Source organism: Equus caballus, chromosome 19, assembly GCF_041296265.1.
Source record: "Equus caballus isolate H_3958 breed thoroughbred chromosome 19, TB-T2T, whole genome shotgun sequence".
Taxonomy (NCBI): domain Eukaryota; kingdom Metazoa; phylum Chordata; class Mammalia; order Perissodactyla; family Equidae; genus Equus; species Equus caballus.
Window position 1 is genome coordinate 24,791,230 of NC_091702.1, and position 17,880 is coordinate 24,809,109.

The following is a 17,880-nucleotide window of genomic DNA, read 5'->3' on the forward strand; positions in this document are numbered from 1 at the left end:
CATTCTTAAACAAAAGTTATTTTTTGACAGATATCTTCCAAAATGTAATTGGTTTACATCTAATTACACCATATAGCAGGCCAACTCTCTCCATTACTTAAAGGTTTATTTTGCAATCAATTCATCTGGGAACTTTGACTGCAAATCTATATTTCTCACAAAGTAGTGGTCAACTTTTTATGCCTTAGATAAATGTCTGGGATCTCCAGCTTCAATAATTATCCAGTCCAAAACAATGTGAGGCATGCCTTTTGACATTTCCTAACATGTATTTCTATGACATGTTAGATAGGTTTCATATGATTTGTCATTAATAGATAAAAAAATACAAAACTGAGTTTTCTTTGGCTCATGCTGAAGGGGAACCAAACTATTTGCAAAGTCCTGGCCCTTGTTTGACAATATCCTTGGGCTCACCTTTTTATAGACGAAAGTGGCCAGCCATTCAGCAAGGATGTTAGCTTAGACAGTGTGTTAGCTTGCTAGGGCTGCCATAACAAAGTACCACAGACTAGGTGGCTTAAACAATAGAAAATTATTTTCTCATGTTCTGGGGGCTAAAAGTTCTAGATCAAGGTGTCAGCAGGGTTAGTTTCTTCTGAGGACTGAGGGAGAAATTGGTTCCAGGCCTCTCTCCTTGGCTTGCAGGTGGCTGTCTTCTCCCTGTGTCTTCACATAGTCTTCCCTCTGTCCATGTGTATGTTCAAATTTCCTCTTTTTATAAGAATACCAGTCATATGGGATTAGGGCCCACCCTAATAGCCCCATATTAACCTAATCACCTCTGTAAAGACCCTATCTCCAAATAAAGTCACATTCTGAGATATTGAGGGTTAGAACTTCACGATGAAGTTTTTTAGGGGACAAAATTCAGCCCATAACACCTATCCTCACTCATAGAAAAAAGTTGTGTTATGGTTGTTTTTCAGTCTTTTCAGAACAGTTCTAAATAACGAGAAAGACTTTTCAGAATATTTTCTATTACCTTTAAAATAGTATATTAAGGGGCTGGCCCCGTGGCCGAGTGGTTAAGTTCGCGCGCTCCGCTGCAGGCGGCCCAGTGTTTCGTTGGTTCGAATCCTGGGCGCGGACATGGCACTGCTCATCAGACCACGCTGAGGCAGCGTCCCACATGCCACAACTAGAAGAACCCACAACGAAGAATACACAACTATGTACCGGGGGGCGTTGGGGAGAAAAAGGAAAAAATAAAATCTTAAAAAAAAAAAAAAAGTCTTTAAAATAGTATATTAAGAAAAAGTCCCTAATGTCTCTAACAGTGGTTTTGAAACCCAATCATTTCATTAAAGTCAGCACTAGAGCCGAGGGATGAATACCTGGACTGGTTTTAGTCCTGGCTCAGCCATAACCATTGAATGTACCGTGGGCAGTTCAATTCTCCATCTAGAAAGGGAAACTGTGTCCAAATTTGCTCCTCTTGTAAGTACATCAGTCATATTCGACTAGGGCCCATGTTAATGGCCTCATTTTAACTCAATTACCTCTGCAAAGACCCTATCTCCAAATGCGGTCTTATTCTGAGGTACTGGGTTAGGACTTCAACATACGAATTTTTAGGGAAATAAATTCAGCATTCAACCCATAACAGACATTTAAACCCCTAAATTATTTTAAAAAACCAAACTAACACACATTGGGCCTATTAATTACCCCATTCATTAGCAAAATGTATGCCCATAGGTTATGATTATATATGCCTTTAGATTGTGTGGCATACTACATGTACCTCAGTGATATATATAGAGATAGATAGATTCTCTCTTTCTCCCCGTATATACACACACAATCATTCCTTTAATAATCGGAGATACAGTATTACCAACAAGGACACTGAAACTTAGATTATGTAATTTGCCCAAGGTCACCCTTGTGGTAACCAAGCAGCAGAATTTGATTTCTAATTGAAGTATGTTGGAATCTCAAACTCTTGCTTTTAACCACTGTTTATTAGGATCTTCTTGATTTTGTCTTATTCAAACTGCTTTTCTTCTAGCTCTGACAGTTCCTTGCTTACACTTTATAGTATTTGTTCTCGCAAGCCAGCACTGGAATTCCTGAGACCAGCTCCATGATAGGAGTGCTTTGGTGTGCCTAAGCCGCAGGCCTTGTGGTATTACCTGACCTTGTGGCAAACCGTGCATTGGAATATCCCAGCACTCTTCATATACTTGAGGAGAAAACCGTCGTGAATAACGCAAAATGTGGTGATATTATTTTAGTTGATGCCTTTGTCACTGGGCATTTTACAAGAGGCACAAACTTAAAGCTGATATATTTGACTTTAGCTCTTCTTGGTTCTTTTGGTGGAAGTGTTAGGGAAGCAAACAGATATCCAAAAGAAAAAGAAACAAACTGAATGACTAGATAATCCACAGGAATCAAATAAAATGACAAAATCACCTACCATCTTAATACTAAGTCTTAGAATTACTGAGTTGGTTATTTTGTTATAGGGTACTAGGCAAAATATCCCTGTAAATGCCTTACATGAGAGTATGATAATGGGATTCTTATCAAAAGCTCTTTAAAGTAAACATTTATATAAGTGCATGGTAATAAAATTAAGAACAAATATTTTCCAAGAGAGGATTAGAAATATTTTATCATCTTCCTTAGAGTAATCTATTTAGGATTTTCATTTTACAAGCATAGCTTGTAGCTTCTTATAAACCCTCAGTTTACCATCGTTGTCAATCAGCATTTTAGAATTATTTTCTAGCTCTCATGCGTGTTTATCTTTTTAGAATAGTCTTATCAGGAAACTTGTTTTCCTCAGATTGTGGATAGCAACATGCTCACTGTCAATAATAAAAACAGTTCCATATAGCTCTGTAGTAACTTTATTCCACAGAAAACTCGTGATTGCATTTTGCTCTTCAAAATGCAACTCCCTGGGCTTCCTTCATCTGATAACTGTTTCGGATTAGTCATTGATTTGTCTCCGTTGTCAGTACCAGGCTGCAAGCTCTTAAAGGACACAGACTGTGCGTCTTTACCCCATAGTGTCCTTTGAAATGCCAAGAACTCTGAAGCTTTTTAATAAAAATCACTTGGATTGATTTTTATCTTTGCAGCCAAGTAAGGGAGACAGGTGCCATTTCCTCTGACTTTAAGATGGTCCAACCCTTCAGAGATTAAGAACCATATCTCCAGCTTCCAAGCCCGATTCTGAACGTATTAGCTTAATGCAGGGCTTCTCCCTGAAACCCTCCTCCCAGTAGACGTGAATGAAACACATACCTCTGTGCAGGGCCTGAGGTCCTAATGGCAACTGTCTGTGGCCAGATGGAATGTTCTTTGAAACTGTGTATTTTGTCCTTAAAAATTCTGAGAATATTCCATTGTATTTGTTGTTGTATTTATTTGAATATAAAAATAACATTGCGTGTACTTAACAGCAAGTAAAACAGATGTACAGGAAGCTGTCCCACCTTTATCTTGCAGGTCCTGTTATCTCTTTCCTTACCTGTCACACTTGGAATATGCATGCCCCAGTTAAGAAGCCCTGGTGAGATCTTCCACAAAAGTCTCTTTGCTTCAAGATTGGCTATAAAAATGCTTCAGATACAGAAATTCACACGGATAGTGCAAATTCAGAGGAGGCCGTTGGTTTAGGGGATAGAACATTGACTTTCACGGAACCCTAAATTCTAAATTCTGTTGGAGTCCATGCAGGTCACTTGGTGAAGAGGAAGAGGAGAGGGCAAAGGCAGCTCTCGGTCTTCTACCCCTTGCTCCAAACTGAGCAGCTCCATTCCCATCTGCTTTTCTTTTAACATTTTATTTTGTAAAAAGTTTTGTTTTCCTATTTTTATTTCTTTAAAAAAATAAAAAGAGCCACTAAATTAAAGAGAAAAAATAGTTCAACATGAGATTTTGAATTCCTTTGAATAACTGAATTTCTTTATTGTATTAAACATTTATTTTTGGTACTAGCTTTCTTTTTTTCAACCCAAATTTTTATAAAACAACAAGCAACAACGGAGCTCATGTGTCAAAACCACATGTCACAGTGACTTAGAGCCATAAGAGAGTCACACGTGTATCCTAGGCCTGACTCCCATTCACAATCATCCTCTCCAGATGTCATGGAGATTTTCTGTTCAACTGCTTTCAGTTATGGGAATTCACAACTTTCAGATGCAGCCCATGATATTGTCAGACACCTCTGCTTGTTAGTAAGTTTTTTCTAAAACTGAACCAGAAACCTTTTCCCTATAATTTTTGCCCCAAGCTATATAGTACCATGCTCTACAGATAAGCACAGACCACAGTATCCCTTATCTATAAAGTAACCCTACAACAGAGGCAGCTTTACTGTGAAATTAATAAAACTTAAGCTTCAAGCTCCTTGTGTGCGTGAACCACTTCCAAAGCCCTGGGAGGGGCCCCAGCAATAGTGCTAAAGGTCATGTTTTTAGATTAGCAAAAATAAGTTATTTCGACCACAATTAATTAGGACAGCTCTCTCTTCGCAATCCAACTTCTCCTCCGCTACATTTCCGCTTATTTTAGGAGGTGTTGGAGGGGCTGGGGGCAGTTTGGGGATCTGGTTTTGGGGAGCTTCAGTTGGAAATGCACTTAGTTTGGGTTTAGTGGGGTCGGTTTATGTGGCTCACAGTAATTTTCATGTATGTTTAAGTTATTGCTATCCATTCCAAAACATAAGAATGGCTTCCAGACAGTTTCCACTCCTCACTCTGCTAGAACACAAAGATGTGTGGCCAGAAGTCATACACATCCTGAGATAGCTCACACCAGAAGTATGTTGAGTAGTGGATCTTTGAATGTGTAGAGTCAGAAGCTAGTTGGTCGAAATTTGTCTAATCGTCGGATGTGTAAAATTGTTAGGTTGAAGCTTCTCTAGCCAACATTTTCTGTTCTCAGGACTACACTCTGTAGTGGAGTATATACCATTATAAGCACCATATATATTCTTTCATTTTCTATGGGAATTGCACAAAATATTCTTCAAAATTCCTTTGTTTGTAGTGTATAAAATTGTAATAGTCCTGTAAACAGTACATCTGTGACAGCTCTTAAATGAAAGAAACTTGACAGAAATTTTTCCTAATTTGCTAACAAACCTAAAAATTTATATGGTACTTTCAATGATGATTTGTGAAGCTGACAGAAACTTTTCTAAAATATCATTAATAAAAACAAATTTCAATCAACCATGCAATTAAAAAGCCTAATTATCTCTCTATTGTCTCTGTAGAAAATATTATAAAATCATTGCCATTTGGGGGCCGGCCCGCTGGCGCAGCGGTTAAGTTCACACGTTCTGCTTCTCTGTGGCCTGGGATTCGCCGGTTTGGATCCCGGGTGCGGACGTGGCACCGCTTGGCAAAAGCCATGCTGTGGTAGGCATCCCATGTATAAAGCAGAGGAAGATGGGCATGGATGTTAGCTCACCGCCAGTCTTCCTCAGCAAAAAGGGGAGGATTGGCAGCAGTTAGCTCAGGGCTAATCTTCCTCAAAAAAAAAAAAAATCATTGCCATAAAATACTTAAGGAGGCAATCGAGAATATACAGGCAAAAACATTGAGAAAAGAGTGCTATAAAGGTATGCCAGGTAATTATTTAATAAAAAATACTATATTATTTTTCTGGATATTTTATGAATATGGTATATGTTGACATTTTTAAATTTTGGCATTTATTTTCTGTCATTCTAAATATTAACTTTAATAGCTAATTTTGCATTTGTAATTTCGCATTAATTTTCATAGAAATCACTTTTTTTTAACAACTTGCATGAAGTTTAGATCCCCAAACAACTGATTCATCCCCCAAATATTCAGAAGCAGCAATTACATCTTTTTCCTTCTCTTCCCCAGGTAAACATCCTCAGCTGCTTTCCAGTAAGGTTATGCTTTTCAGATTTCACATCAACCACTGATTCATGGCCCATTTGCTCATTAACTAAGGCCTTAGTCCCCAGAGAAGACTGGGAATGAGTAGAATTGAATGCTTGGGAGAAGGCAGAGCATAGCTTAGAGAATCAGTAGATGCTTGGCATCAAACCTATGTAGGTTTGCATCCCAGAATTTCAGGTTATTAATCCTATTATATTAGTCAGTATAGTTCACCTTTCCTTATGATTCAGCTCCCTCATCTATAAAATATAAATGACAATACCTAGCTCGAGGTTGAGCAGTGTAAAGAAAGGCTATGTGCATGTCACTTAGCTCAGTACTTGGTGTATAGTAGATGATGAGGTAATGTTTGCTATTCTTTTTATTAATGTTTAAACAGAAAACATGTGCTGTCTTCTATACTTTTCACGGAGACTGAATAAAGTCTGATTACATTTTTGAAAAAATGTAACATTTCTCACTTTACAAGTGATGAAAAACCTGTTTTCCCCTGGTAAGCTCTCAGACAGATTGAGCAAATGAACCACTTAGTCACTGAAATCAAGCCTGGCTGGGCCTGGAGGAGTTTCAGGCAATTATACAGAGTTCTGACTTCCCAGAGGACCCTGTGGTTGTCAGCTGATCCCGGAAGCTTATGGTGGAACTTCTGGTGCTTCTCTGGGCCTTCTGTGTTTAATCCTGGGCAGGAAGCCAATTATCTGGAAGGGAGGTAAGAACATGGAACATTCTTTAAACTAATTTCTTTATATATGGATTAATTATCCAAATTGAAAATTATCGATAGCTTTACCTTCTGACAGTCTTTCTTCTGGTCATTAAACACATTAAACAGAAGAATAGCCGGGGAGGGGATAAATAGGTATTTTTAGTTGCATTGAAAATGAGTTTGGAGTGAGGGAATAAAGACTCATGGTTGAAATTGGACGCCATAATAAAGGTAATGGTAATAATAAGTGATGTATATATTTAAGTTTTCTGTGATGTTCATGTTCCCATAGCCTAGGGCTATCAAAGTCAAGTAATGTATAGGTTAGGATGACAAAAATAAATGAGATGAGTGGGCTAGGTACAGAGAAATAGTTCTTTGTGATAAAATGCACACACACACACACACACACACACACACTGCAACTATAACACTATAGGAGAGCTGGCAGACCCAGAATGGGGAGACCACAGGGGGCATGGTGAAATTGACAGCTCCTGCCTAGTGCATTGGAGCTGCTTGGCTCCAAAGGATTTTTGCCATGTGAAAATGTGGGAGATCTTTCTTTCTTCTCCAGCAAAGCTGGAAATCTGGAATTTTATAGTAAATCGTATAATATAAAAATATTGGACCAGTTTAAAATGAAAACAACACTTTCTGGGCCAAATATAAAGTTTGCCAGGGCTGATCTGGCTTCCGCATAGACATCTGTAACCTCTGCCCACAAATGAGCTGCATAACTGTAGAACACGTGGCCCCAGACAGGTGCTGGGGTCAGGGATGAAGGAGAAGGTGAGAGAAGGTGGGCTCAGAGCAGTGACCTATGGGCTGAGCTGGGTCTTGAATGATATCTGGCATATCGTGTATCTGTGGATATATTTACTGTGGTATATGTGGGTGCATGTCTGGTACAGGGAAATGTATGTGCAAAGGCTGGGAGATGTGGGTGGTGTGTCTTGTTCTCACATGCTCAACCAAGAGCGTCACTGAGGGAGCATTGAGGGTGTGGGGAGAGAAATGATGGCTGCATGGTTGGAGAATGTGCAGTGTGGACTGTTTTATTTTGTTCGGTCTTCCACAGGCAATTCAATTTTAGGCCCTGTCTCCCTATCAAAAAAAGCACTGAATATTTTTTTCTTGATCTATTTACAGTGGAAAGAATGTTCCTCAAATAAATAAATAGGACAAAAAAGAAAGAGAAGAACACTCACACAGAATTCCTGTGTGCTTGTACTTCTACTTGACTGTAACATTTATTTCTGCTTGACTATAGCTAATACTTTATGAAAGTAATTTCTGCTAAAGCTGTTAAGAGGATGCAAAAGATTAAAGTAGTTTATATCTTTATAAATGCATGCTTTTGGAAGAATTTACTGCCATCAAAGTGGATATAATTTAAAACCAGGTTTGCTCTTCCTCCCGAGTGTCTGGGTTTTCTCTTTATTGTTTTCTTTATGAAGACAAACAAAACACAACTCCTTCTTTTCTTTAAAAAAAAGTCTTTGTAGTTTTTCTTATTGAGAGACCCTAATTAAAATGTTCCATTTGAAGGATTTTTTGCCAACCCAAAATCTTGTTAAGCAAATGCTTTGTATCTTTTGCTGGAGTATAAGGCTGCAGTATTCCTAGTGGGCAAATTTGCAAAAGACCGTTGCGCCCAAATATACAGCAACGTGCATTATTCCAGTATCTTAAGACATAGATTGTTCCAGAAATTTTTAATAACTAGAAAGGTATTGGTTGACATATTTTATGTGTATCACTTTGGAAAAATGAAATGACACTTTAACATTATCTTTAACCAAGTATATGCCCATTTGGTAAATATAACAATCCCATCCTCACATGCCTCTATTTCTCTTTATTATAAGGAAAGAAAATTTAAAATATTTTCTCTGTAACACAAATTATTCTTTTTGCAATATCATTTTAGAATGCACCTTTTTGGTCTTCTTTATTTTTTTAATCTCTGAGGAAGGCAGTACAAATTTAAGCGATTTCTGTAAAATGAACTTAAAGCCTAGTTGTTTGATTTTTAAAAAGTATCAATTCTCAACATCTTCTATAAACCAAGTGGATTAATACTTCCATGTTTAACACCCCTATTATTTTTAGGGATCAGAGTTAGAGGGGAATCATCATCATACTAATTTAAATGGATTATCAGTTATATTGAATTTCATAAATTATTTCTTACTCTTTTTTTGACTGTAATTGCATATAATTTTGTTTAGTGATATGTTATTTATTGTAATATCTATTACATCAAAATTATAACTGGAGGGGTGGCCCGGTGGCAGAGCTGTTAAGTTCGCACGTTCCACTTCGGCGGCCTGGGGTTCGCCAGTTCAGATCCCGGGTGCGGACATGGCACCACTTGGCACGCCATGCTGTGGTAGGCATCCCACATGTAAAGTAGAGGAAGATAGGCACGGATGTTAGCTCAGGGCCAGTCTTCCCTAGCAAAAGGAGGAGGATTGGCAGCAGATCATAGCTCAGGGCTAATCTTCCTCAAAAAAAAAAAAAATCATAACTGGAAAAGTTAATTTGTATATATAGAATTCAGTATTTTAATTTATTAAATATTAGTAATTATAAGGAATTATTTTATTTAGAGTGAATTTATAACAAGAAGACATTCTAACAGTATCTCCTTGTTAACAAAAGAATATTACTGATAATTCATTCTCTATCACAAAATTTCTGAGAAACATTCTGATTTTGACTGTGAATTTAAGCACTGTGCTTAAAGATAGCAAGCTTTCTGAAATATGCAATAAATATCATATTCCAAATGTATTAGTGGATATGACTGGTTACTTTGTGAATTTTATTTTTCAGAGTTATACATATGCACTTGTAGATATTTATCGTAGTTTATACATCATGCATCAATATAATTGATTTTATTATAACCAACAATGAAAATGATATAGTTAATTTTGTTTATTTACCATGAGCTAAAACTGACCAGATAGTCAGTAAATTAGGAATGAATTGACTGAATGGACAGCCTCGTTATTATTTATGTTCTAGAGGCCTTTGGTTCTGCAAGTGAAATAGCTACCATTCAGTAATGCCTGTGCTTTAGTCTATTATGGGACCAAAAGGCAATGCTGTTCCTCCGATAGAGATAGATGGAAGACAGTCAAAATGATTTCTTTTATTAGATGTATATAATTCATTTTGAAAATAAGATTTTTTTGATTAATAATTCTTATTATTAATTTCGTAGGGAAATTTCATTTCAAGTAATAAAGAAGTATAAAACCAATATTAAATCTCTCCATTTATTGCTGCAACTCTCACTGTTTAATTCTATCAAACTAAATCTTTGCTTCTGGCACGTTGGCCTTCCTTCAACTGCAAGAAAGGGCCAAGTTCTTTTCTACCGCTAGGCTTTCTCTCATGCTGCCAGTGTGCTTCCCTCCCTATCCCTCAAACATTCCTGTGGCTGGCCCTTCAAATTTCTATCTCTGTTTAAATGTTACTTCCTTAAACATCTTTTGACATCTTGTTATTCTTTCATAGCACTTCCTGCCCTTTTCTTACATAATCCTATTGCAATTAGAACTTTGTTTCTTTGCTTTGTTCTCTCTGTCTCTCCAACTAGAAGCTAACCTCCATGAGAAGAGAGATGGTATCTGTATATTCTGCACCTAGGACAGACTGCTGCAGAGATCAGTGGTTAAGAATCACTACGGATCACACTGCCTGATTTGAATCCTGGCTCTGTCATTTGCAAGACCTCAGGCAAGTTTCTTATTATTTTGGGGTGTCATCTCTAAAATGGACATCATAATAGAACAAGGATTACGTGAATTAAGATATGGAAAGTACTTGGCATATAATGAGGCCTTATTAAATGTCAGCAAGCTAGATATCGCAGTGTCTGGGACATAGTAAGTAGTCAATGAATGTTTGCTGAATGAATGAATGATACAGTAGAGCTTTGGTGTCAGAAATACTGGAATTGAATGCCAATTCCATCACTTGTGACCTTGGCAAAGTTATTTAACTTTTCTGAAACTTAGTTTCTCAGTGTATAAAATAGTGTGGACTTTCTTGAGGTTTTTGTAAGGATGAAATGAGGTGTTCTTTATAGCGTTTTTATGATTTATTTTTGTTAAAAAAAAAAAGTTAGGGACCAGCCCTGTGGCCGAGTGGTTAAGTTTGCATGCTCCACTTTGGCAGCCCAGGGTTTCGCTGGTTGGGGTCCTGGGCGAGGACATGGCGCCGCTCATCAGGCCATGTTGAGGCAGCGTCCCACATGCCACAACTACAAGAACCCACAACTAAAAAAATTATACGACTACGTACAGGGGGGATTTGGGGAGAAAAATCAAAAAAATAAAAGAAGATTGGCAACAGTTGTTAGCTTAGGTGCCAATCTTTTAAAAAAAAAAAAAAACCTTAAAAAAAATTAGAAGCCCCAGATATTGTTCCCACTCTAGCACTATGGTGTTTAACAACCCTGCTTGAAGCCATTTGTACCCGTTGTTGGGATAATTATCCTTACAGTTTTAGTCATTAAAACTATTTGGTTATAAATAGCAAAACCAATTCAAGCTAATTTTAGCCTAAATGAATGAAGAAATTAATGAAAGCACATTTATTATAACTGGCAGGTTGAACAAGAATCATTCATGATATGTTCACAACCTAAATTTATTGCTGTTTTCCATTGCCCCTTTAAAGTTTGTGGATTCATCCTTCTCCTCTCCTGGATGAAAACCCCGGCAGCTATCATGACTTTTGTTTTCACTCCTATTGGATGGAACAGTCCTATACTCACTTTAAGTCACAAACATAATTTCAATTCAGAAATTAGAATATACTGGTGTGTTAGTTTTCTATTGCTGCTATAACAAATTAATACAAACTTGGTGGCTTAAAATCATCCAAATTCCGGAGTGCCTAGTGGTGCAATGGTTAAGTGAGCAGGTTCCGCTTCAGTGGCCCTGGGTTCACTGATTCGGATCCCGGGTGCAGACATGGCACCAGTTGGCAAGCCATGCTCTGGTAGGTGTCCCACGTGTAAAGTAGAGGAAGATGGGCACAGATGTTAGCTCAGGGCCAGTCTTCCTCAGCAAAAAGAGGAGGATTGGCAGCAGTTAGCTCAGGGCTAATCTTCCTCAAAAAAAAAAAAAAAAATTCCAAATTCATTGTCTTATAGTTCTGCAGATCAGAAGTCCAAACTGGGTCTCACTGTGTTAAGATGGAGGTGTCCACAAGACTGTGTTCCTTTCTAGAAGCCTGTGTGAGAGTCGGCCTTTTCTAGCAGCTAGAGGCCACCTGAATTCATTGGCTTGTATCCCCTTTCTTCATCTTCAAAACAAACCATATTAGATCAAGTCTTTTTCACATCACGTCTCTCTGACCCTCCTTTCTGTCTGTTCCTCTTCTACTTTTAAGGACTCATGTCATTAGATTGGGCCTATCAGGATAATTCCAAGTAATCTCAGGGTCAACTGATTAGTAACCTTAATTGCATCTGCAACCTTAATTCCCTTTTGTCATGTAACATCATAAGTACTCAGGTTGGAGGGATTAGGATGTGGATGTCTTTGGGGGCTATTATACTGTCTACTGTGTCTGGCTTGTCTAATACTAAAAAATCTAGCCTTGTAGATGGGAATTTTCTGTAGATTAAGCTGTATAAGGCATGAGCTAGGACCCTTCTTTTTTACCTTCCACTTGTAACAGACACATTTTGTATTCCCCAACTTTCCATGTGCTTCCCCTGAAGTCCCTCTACTCAGGCGTGAGACTCAAAGTTACCATTCTCCCAATCTTTCCCCTAAAAGATGGATTAGTTTCACAGCACAGCAATGGCTTCTACAAAGAAAGCTGTTCATCAATTGCTTCATCAAATGTTCTCTTATACTCTCTCTGATCAATATCAATCCCATTGGTGAGGCTAAGGTGTCTGAGAGTAACAGAATAAATTCTTGAAACCATTTCTTTATGAATTTAACTGATGTGGCGTCAAAGAGGTGTTCTTCTCACATTCATTGAGACAAGAAGAGTCCTTGTATCGTTGTGCATAAATTGAAGCCACTGTATCATGGAATCCTAAGGCTAGGCCATCAAAAAGACTGAATCTAATAAAAAAGCCATGAATAATCCAAACTATCTTCTTTCTTTATCTCTTATCTTTGTTTCTTCCTACAGTTGTAAATGGCTATTCTATGGTGCCTGGTCTCATGATTGAACATGGGTATGCACGTAGCTCCTGACCTTACATGTTACAAGCCTAACCCTAATCCTCTTTCAGTCCCAAATCAAAATTCCAGGGGACAAAAACTGATCTCCCTAGCTGGAGCTAGTCCAACCAACTGTAACCTATAGGATGAGCTATATTACGTAGAAGAAAATGCTCTACTCCTGTGGATGTGGGAAATAGACGAGAGGATCACTGTGACTTGGGGAAACATTCCAAAAACTGTGTATCATAGTAGTTTGTAAATCTTATAATAACAATAAAACAAAAGCAATAATTATTATTGTTGAAGCAGTTTGAGAGCCTGTTATGATCAAGCCCTATGTTATCATATGGAACTATCACCTCAACCCCATGAGAGGTTCAGATGTTTTCTCCATTTTAATGAAGAAAAAATTGAGGCTCAGAGAAGTGAAATAATTTGCTCAAGGTCACACTGGGAGTAAGTAGTGGCCGGGACCTAAATCCACATTTTTCTGACTCCAAGGTCCATCACAAAGATGTCAATAGAGTAATATCCACTGTGTAATTTTAACAGAAGAAAGCATGTTTCAAAATGTTCTCTTCATTATTAGGATTTATATCTTTATTCATGTCAACACCTATGACTGTATTTATGTTTGTGTGTCTCTACATCTGTATCATATCTATATCTGTCTCCTCATATCACTCTCCCTTCCCTCTTTTTTCTCTCCAGGATATATATTTAAAAGTTAATACTGGCTGCTTCTGAGAATGGAATCATTTGTTATTTAAATTCTATTTTTTTCTGTCTATATTTTTGTTAATGATCATATATTTGTTAAGATCATAAGAAGATGATTTTTGTTTGTTTTATAAAGAAAAGAAATGTAAAGCTCATTTTCTTATTTTGCTAGGTCTGTGGAGAGTGACAGGTTTTCCTTAGGTGGCTTCTTGTCTGCTTTCTTCCACAGCTCAAAGAGAATTGTCCTGCTGTTTCCCTTTTCTAAATAAAATCCCCCAGATCAACAGGGTGGCTAAGACACTTGCATTTTCTTTGTAAAAGTATGAGTTTATAAGAAACAAGCTGGCAAATATCTGCTGAGTGACATTTATCTCTCCTCCCCCCCCTCCCCCGCGCCATAGAACAGCCATGTTTTATAGCTTTTTAATTACACCAGTTTTTCTTCCTAGGTCTCTCTAAAAAATTCTTATTAAAGTTCACAAAAATATCTTTCCTTATCAACTAAATTTATCAAATACTTATTGAATACCTATTTATAAATATGTTTGTTTATGTTAGCTATTTGCCAATGCTAACAAGCTCAGATTCCGCTTAGAACATCAGACAAATAAATTAGGGATAAATTGTAGGGATGTCCTTAGCAGTTTTTGAAAGCATAGTTTAAGACGTCTTGTGTTTTACCTTTCTAATGTAATATAAGGAACAGTCAAGAATAATAAATAAGGCTTAATTTTTTCTCAATATGGTAAATAAATGCTTTATTTCTTTTGATTCTGAACGTCATATAAAACTTGTCTTAAAATATCAAAAATCAAGAAGGATCCAAGGAGGAAATTAGACAATCATCAATAATCCTATAATGTAGAGATAATTAAAATAATTTTAGTATATATCATATAACACAATGATGTGTTGGACATTTTGTGAGTCTGGATAGTTCTGCGTTAATAGTTGTAGATTATAATGCTATAAGATTGTATAAAAATTTATTTTTAAAATCTCCTATTTTAGTATTTAATTACTTATATCTTTTTTTATTGTAAACAACACTGATAAATGTTGCTACGTTAACTTGTTTGCACACTTTTCTGATTATTGTCTTGGAAGACTTCCTAGGAGTGAAATTTTAAATATTATAACTTTTATTTAATACTTTAGATATATTTTGCCAAATTGCCCTCTAGAAAGGTTGCACCATTTCTGTCTGCCTATGAGGAGTAAATTCTCTTTGACTTGCCTTCTGCCATAAAACCAGTCAACTGGACAAAATATGTAAAAATAATTGTTTTCAGACATTGGACAAGAGGGAGTTCAGGACTGTGATCCCTGAGAAAACGGAATCAAAAAAAGTGAGCCTTATAATTGCCCTGGCCTTCTACCCAGAGGCAGTTTCCAGAGAATGGTGAAGGAAGGAAAAACCCAAATATATTTTGAGTTGAAGAGATAGAGATTAAACTTTGGGGAGCATAAGCATCAGTATTTGTGGATACAATATTGGAAATAGGAAAGCTGCACAAAAAAAGAGCTCCAGACATCGGCAGAGGAGTACTTTGAAGTCTTTAGTGGAATAACAATTAGTGCAAAAGGTGAAACTCCATGATATTGAGCAAAGAACAGCTGTTCGGAAAGTACAGTTATCAGAGAGCTCTAAATTGAATGATTTCCAGAGCTCACACAGGGCTAGAAATCATTCATGTTCCCACCAACAAGAGTGGAGAGACCTGTTGAGTGTGCAGGGCATCCAGTAGAGCTCCAAAAATGACACACACCTTAGTAGTGCAGCTAAACTAGCTCTAGAGTAAAGGCCACTCTAGGCCTGCCCTAAAAAACTACAAAACAATTCTCAAAATGATCAAACTGATCTACAAATAACTTAACAGCCTGCCTAAGCAAAGCCTAACATCTTTAGAGGAATACAATAGAAATCATGACTCAACAATGTACAAGTCACAGAGGCAAATGTTCTGCATCCAATCAAAAATTACTAGACATGCAAAGAAGCAGAAAATTGAGATTCATAATCAAGATAAAATTAATTAGAAGAAATAGACCCAGAATGATGAAATTAGCCAGTAATTTCAAGTTACTATTGTAAATATGTGCAATAATGTAAATGTAAACATGAACCTCATGAGGAAAAAAATGGAAGATATAAAAATGTCAGTTTGTTAGAATGTTAAAAATGTTAGAAGTTCCAAATAGAACTTCTACAAATGAAAAATAATATATTAGAAATGAAAATTTTACTGGATAGAATTTACAGTAGAATAGACACTGCAGAAGAAACTATCAGTCAACTGAAACTCATAGCAAGAAAAACTGTTCAAACATAAATATGAATGAAAAAGGACTGAAAAAAATTAACAGAGCTTCAGTGACCTCCTGGATATCTATGTCTACATCTTTGTCTATACATCTATATATCTATGTGTGTATTTAAAGCAGATATGTAATTAGAGTAACAGAGGGGAAGAAGAGCGAAAGAAGGAAAGACAAAATATTTGGAGATAGCAATTGAAGGCAGATTTTTTTTAGAATTTGGTGAATATTATAAACTGACAAATCCAAGAAAATTAACAAACTCCAAGCATGATAAACATGAAGAAAATCACACCAAGTCACATAATAATCAAACTGACTAAAAATGAGTAACAAAGAGAATGAGTCAAAACAGCAAGAGACAAAACACCCAGGAATACAGAAGATAAAGGATGAGAAAAACCATAGACTTGTCTGAAACTCTGCAAGTCAGATGATAAGGGAAAAACATATTTAAAATGCTGAAAGAAAAATAAATGTATCAGCCTAGAAATTCTATGTATAGGAAAACTATCTTATAAGAATGAAAGCTAAATAAAGACTTTTCCACACAAACAGAAACTGAGAGAATTCATTGTCAGCAGAGAAGAACTAAGAGAAATGTGCAAGGGCACTTTTCAGGCAGTAAGAAAATGAAACTTGGATCTACACATGGGGACAAAGAGCATAAAATTTTAAACGTGTAGGTAAATATAAGAAAATATTTTTCTAATTTTTAATATATTTAAAAATAATTGACTCTTTAAAGCAAGAATAGTAACAGTGTATTGTGGGATTTATAACATATGTAGCAATAAACATATGGTATCAGTATCATAAAGGACAGGAGGGGAAAATGGTATGTGCTAGTATAAGTTTCTTTTTTTATTGAGGTAAAATTTGTATATAACATTATATAAGTTTCAGATGTACAATATTATAGTCTGACATCTGTATAAATTACAAAGTGGTCACCACTAAAAGTCTAGTACCATCCATCACCATACAATTGACACCCTTCACCTATTTTGCCAACCTCCCAACCCCCTTCCCCTCAGGGAACCACCATTCTGTTCACTGTAACTATGAGTTTGTTTTTGTTTTGTTTTGTTTGTTCCTTTGTTTTGTTTTTTTAGTTTCCATATATGAGTGAAATCATATGATATTTGTCTTTCTCCATCTGACTTATTTCACTTAGCATAATACCCTCAAGGTCCATCCATGTTGGTGCAAATGGCAAGATTTCATCTTTTTTTATGGCGAAGTAGTATTCCATTGAATATATATACCACATTTTATTTATCCATTCATCCGTCAATGGGCAGTTAGTTTGTTTCCACGTCTTGGCTACTGTAAATAATGCTGCAATGAACGTAAGGGTGCATATATCTTTTCAAATTAATATTTTCATATTCTTTGGATAAATACCCAGAAGTGGAATAGCTGAATCATATGATAGTTCTATTCTTAATTTTTTGAGGAGTCTCCATACCGTTTTACGTAGTGTCTGCACCAATTTACATTCCCACCAACAGTGCCGAGAGTTCCGTTTTCTCCACATCCTTTCTAACACTTGTTACTCATTGTCTTTTTGATAATAGTCATGCTAATAGCTGTGAGGTGATATCTCATTATGGTTTGATTTGCACTTCCCTAATAATTAGTAGTGTTGAACATCTTTTCATGTGCCTGTTGGCCATTTGTATGTCTTCTTTGGAGAAATGTCTATTTAGTTCCTCTGCCCATTTTTTAATTGGGTTATTTTTTTGTCATTGGCTTGTATGAGTTCTTTTTTTTTGAGGAAGATTAGCCCTGGGCTACCATCTGCTGCCAATCCTCGTCTTTTTGCTGAGGAAGACTGGCCCTGAGCGAACATCCATGCTCATCTTCCTCTACTTTATATGTGGGATGCCTACTACAGCATGGCTTGTCGTGCGGTGCCATGTCTGTACCTGTGATCCGAACCGGCAAACCCTGGGCCACCGAAGCAGAACGTGCAAACTTAACTGCTGTGCTACCAGTTCAGCCCCTTGTATGAGTTCTT

At 36.8% G+C, this 17,880-nt stretch overlaps 1 protein-coding gene across 8 annotated transcripts in view; it reads left to right on the top strand.

The window, feature by feature from the left end:
- The window catches only part of NAALADL2 (N-acetylated alpha-linked acidic dipeptidase like 2), a 1,279,597-nt gene that overhangs the window by 345,669 nt on the left and 916,048 nt on the right, over nt 1-17,880 (top strand). For 2 of the 8 annotated variants that reach the window (XM_070242642.1, XM_070242637.1), the window contains one exon: nt 10,223-10,362. The exons of the other annotated variants lie outside the window; for them this stretch is intronic. The gene's annotated coding sequence lies outside the window, so the exon portion shown is untranslated. The remainder of the gene's footprint in view (nt 1-10,222; nt 10,363-17,880) is intronic. 8 annotated transcript variants of the gene reach the window in all.